Here is a 5,056-nt window from a genome sequence, read left to right as displayed (position 1 = left end):
CATTCACAATTTACCATACTCCACTTACACGTTATAGATGGGCTACATGTCCTCCTCCAGGTTCCAGTCCCAGGTGTTCTTCATGGATGGCACGATCCATAGTGGTAGGCAACGGGAATCATTGTCGCAGCTTTCTAGTCTAGTTCCACACGATGGAGACTCATCCAAGCTGAAGCGGCATAAATCAGGAATAGCGTGTCCCAGCATGTCGTTCATCCGGCGGTGCGCATTGAAGACACAACCATGATTCATGAACGGCAGGCCTTCTGTGTCGTGCACGGAAGGTGGCATCCGCTTCACAATGGGGTAGTTGTCCCTAATGAAATGCGAGTACTCTCCAAGAGTGTTCCTCGGCACCCACGTAGCATCACGGGGGTCGAACTCGGCGCCGTTCATCTGGTACATGCAGCATCTTAGATCTGGACACATGGTGATGTACATAGTCAAGGTCGATGCATAATAATGTTGTGCTCAAATATGGGGGTCAGTAATACTGTGCAGCAAATAGTACTACTCTGGTATAGAGGAAGTAAAATAATCGGCTTATTATATATAGCCACTCTTGGCTACATGGATGAGATAGTAAGACATGGAAAAACAAAAATGGTGGCAGCTAGTGGGTTCAAGTCTTCAAGGGCCTAGCTAGCTATACGCTTCCTCCAAGGTAAAAAGTACTCCTACTAGTACTAGTAAGTAGTACAACAATGAAAGAGAAGGCGAGAGGGTTAAAAATGGAATACCTGGGTAGATGGTGACGGTCCGATCATGGTAGATTGTGTGACCATGTTGCACATCAGTGGTACCATGGGTAACGAATGCTAAGATAATTGATACCAATATGCCAAAGTCAGCTACAAGGTTCCAGGTTAGACCGAATCGCAAATGCAAATGCCGATCCAGGATCGGCGATCTTATTTTGATCGGGGGATGACTGGTCCCTGCAAAATAATGGAGTACCGTTAGGGATGCAAATGATGGTTTGTGCATTCCGTTTGTAATCTCCTATACCGTAGGATGGCAACCAGATGAAACAAGTCCCCTGGCTTATCACTATGAAGATGTGGCCTAGATGGCACACGGCGTCTTCAAACGTTTAGGGGTACAAATCTGCCACCGCCAACATGCGCCAGCCTCTGCTGTTACTGCCTCTTGAATTGATGGAAATCCTTATGTCAAACACCGCGATGAGGTAGTAATCGTCATAGCCGCGTCGCTTTGTCACCGGGTCCGCAATTGCTATCTTCTTCAGTCTCATGTAGGCATCATCATACATATTCAAGCCCAGCCAGTCCGGAAGGCCGATCCCAATGGTGGAGAAGGGGTCTACGGGAACGGCCGCACTGCTGTGGATGTTGTGCAAAATGATGGTGGTATCCGGTCAGAGGTATGCAAGCCAATCTTTGTTGGCACCGACCCAGACCTATATATAAGACAGTGGGCAGCGGAGAAATTACGGGATGGTAATGGAATAATTAAGTACTACATGATCAAACTCCATTAATGACTTGCTCATCAGACAAAATCCGACTACCTCTCAACATCAGCAACTCTAGCAGAGTCAACGTGAAACCATGGACAGGGAGCGGTGGACTGTTCGAAGGATTGTCCCATAGAAGAACCTTCTCCTCGAGGACGCATGGAAGACCAACAAGCATGGCCTTTTCCCAAGCATGTTTAAGCACCATCTTGAAAAACTTGGTGCAGGAAGCACTGAGTCTTGCAGTGGTGAAAACGTTGGAGCGGCGTGCGATTTCTCCCAGAGAATCATCGTCCAAGGTCTCCCAGCCCCGACGAGGAGGAGAACCGCTTGGTGAATCCATGGGAGCAGCGACAAACTGCCTTCTCTTCGGGGGGAGGGGAACTGGCGAGGAGGAGATAAGATCATAGTAACCACAGGGCCTCATCTCTTCCTACTCTAGATCTTTCCTTAGCGAAGGGGTGAGGCTATTATTTACTACTAGTACTAGAATTATGGGACGTTATGGGATTGCATTATACTATAAATAATAGCACTAGTAAGAAATTTTTGGCACTAGGTAGTAGTTTTTGGCATGGATTGAGAAATTTTGGGTATGTTTTTTCTATTTTTTGTACATGCCAACTAGTGTCAAAAAACATCTTACATTATGTGATGGAGGAATACGTACTCGTACTATAGCAGTACTAGTACTACTTTATCAACTAGTAGTGTGATGTACTGTACTTCTAGTATAGTGCACCAGTTTTGAACTCTTGAATCTCAGGGCCAAGGAGCTACAGTTGGAAGTGGACGGTACTACTGTTCTCTAGAACCATCACTGTACTATCAATGCAGGGAAAGTACACCTGCATAGTGGCCTAGTGGGTACTCTCGGTGCTCTATTCAGCCGCTCCTCTGATGTAGCTGGCCTACTCAGCCGCTCCTCTCACGCACACACTAGCAGCCTGTTTATAAGCGACGGGTACTGCGGGGGCAGAACATTTGAGTTATTTGGTACAGCGAGACTAGGCTTTTCGCTTCCATTTGTGGAGGTGTAATGGATCTCGTCGAACTTTGTTAGTAGTTCCTTCTTTATGAATGAGATGAGGCAAAGCTTTTGCCTCCATTTCAAAAAAAACACGTCAAGAGGAATTTCTTTTATAGAGCTGATAATGGAGTGAAGTCCATGTGTGCTACGCCACAAGCTACAGAGTAGTAGTAGTAGTAGAGCACTTTACGTATAGAGACATATTGCACAGTTCCCAATGCCCTGCCAGGCTTTTCCAGCTCCTCGGGCTTAATTGGGAGGCGCTAGTTTAAATATGCTACTAGCTGATGAGGAAGCTCCAAGCGAGGTGCGGCTAGGGCGAGCATGCGAGCCACGAGATGCTGGGAAGGAAAACCCGTTCACGTGGCTAGGCTATCTAGTGCACCCAGATTGTGGTGCCGCACGTCCGTTTGACTTCAAAACTCAAACTACCCATGTAAAATATTGGCTCGCAGCAAAGTTACTATTTAAAAAAAGGGTCGCCGTGCATTCGGCCAGGATCAAACCCACAAAACAAGGTATACACTCCCGCGACCACTAGTAGTACTTGTTAGAGTACAACACAACCTAGAATCGCCTTTTGTCGCTAGTAGTACATTGTTCCTTACAAGAAACCCCTAATAATGCAAGAAACCACTAATAATGCCAAGAAACTACTACCACTTGCATACGTGGCAGACTTAAGATAAGACTACCTTATCAACCATTGTACATGCCCTTACCAACTAGCCCTACCAAGAAACGACTACAAAGTGTCGTTATAGGCACGTTTCAACCCATGGCCCTATTTGGATACATAGGTTAGAGTTAGTTTGGGTTAGTTTGGACCCAACTAACCGAAAAATATCCAGACAGGAAGGGTTAGTTTGGGTTAGATGCATCTACCCACCCAAAAAAACTAACCCATCCAAGTGGTGCTTATTTGGGTTAGTTCTTCTCTCGCTCCTTGCCAGGCGCGTCCCCGTCAGCCTCGGACAGCGCAGCTCTCGGACAATTGATTGAGAAAGAGCATTTGTTGTCAATCTAACCCTGCCATCCAAACACCACTTTGGTTAGAGTTAGTTTAGGGTTAGTTCATGGTTAGAGTATTACTCTAACCTCTGACTTAGAGTATCCAAACAGGGCCCATGTCGCCCATTAAGTCAACGCCTTCTATTCGACCGGGCGTTATGACTTGTGGGACCTACATGTCAGTCTGCACAAAAATCCCCGAGTGTCGTCCTACCTCCGACCCGTCCTCCTAGTCATCCTCGGCCATGGGATGCAGCTACCGCCGTCGGCAGAAGGCGAGGTCAAAACCACCAGCGGTGTAGAGCCCATCTTGCGGCAGCTCGGATGCCAGCTCCATCCAGCGCTCGTGGTTGCTAGCTAGCCAAGATAGCTCCATCCAGCTGCTTGTCTGCAAGGTTTGCTAGCTAGATTGGCACAGCGGTGCGGCGGCTTGCTCGTGCGCGCCACGCTAAGGCCAGCCATCTGGCTCGAGCGAAGGCCAGCGCGGCGGCTTGTTCACTCATGAGTCACGCTCGGGCCAGCCTACCAACCCGTGCGGAGGCCAGCGCGGCGTCCGGTCCGTCTGGCGGAGCGGCGACCAACTCGCTCATCACCGGCGCCACCGACGAACATGCATCAGTACTGTTTGAAGTAATGTTCAGGAAAAATAATGATTTGAGGGGTAATAACAAGATAGAAGGTCATATTTGGGTCCCTCGTGTCAATGGTCAAACAAAATGTGTTTGTTTAAGCTGCCTCGTCAGCACGTACGTGTGGGCCAACCCTGTCATAAATGGGTTTAAACGAGCCTAATCGGTACTAGGTAGTAGTTTTTGGCATGGATTAAGAAATTTTGGGTATGTTTTGGCTATTTTTTGTACAATAGATTCTTCCTAGGGCTGATTGAAAGTGGTAGTTTTTTGTTAAATACTCTACATATTGTAAGTAGGAGTGGAAGTTAAGCTTTGGAAGCCAATAAGCAAGGCTAGTTACATAGTGCATATGTGTACATGATTGAAAGTAAATATCAACCATGAGTGACTAATATCTTGATGGAAAACTCAAAACTATGGAAATACTAGGAATTTTTTTCCATGGTTGGAAATACTAGCAATGTTCATGTGCGTTGCAACGGATCATAATTAGAATAATACTTATTCACAAACTTGATACAAAACACTCTAATTTTGATATACATATATCACTAGAGATAAATTATGTTTCAATTAGAATATATTCCTTGGGCTGTTTTGGTGAGGTCAGGGAGGGATGTGGTTGGTTTTAAGATACTAATTATGGGTTTTTCTGCAAATTGGTAGACAAGTGGGATGTTGGTGAGAAAAGGCAACAACTTACCTCACATTCGTTAGATGTAGATGTAATGGTCAGAAAGATGGATGGCAGACACACCATCATCACCAACTTAGTCTTCTGTGGGAGTACTAGCAAGATCCGTGCATTGCACAGAACATCAAGATGCATTTTTTATAGAACACTTGTTGTGATTGACCCATGTGGGAGTTGTCGTGGAATTAACACGTCAGATATCCTAGTGTGAG

The sequence above is a fragment of the Triticum dicoccoides genome, chromosome 2B (assembly GCF_002162155.2).
Source record: "Triticum dicoccoides isolate Atlit2015 ecotype Zavitan chromosome 2B, WEW_v2.0, whole genome shotgun sequence".
NCBI lineage: Eukaryota > Viridiplantae > Streptophyta > Magnoliopsida > Poales > Poaceae > Triticum > Triticum dicoccoides.
The sequence above is the reverse complement of the archived record's forward strand: the minus strand, read 5'-3'. Positions refer to the sequence as shown.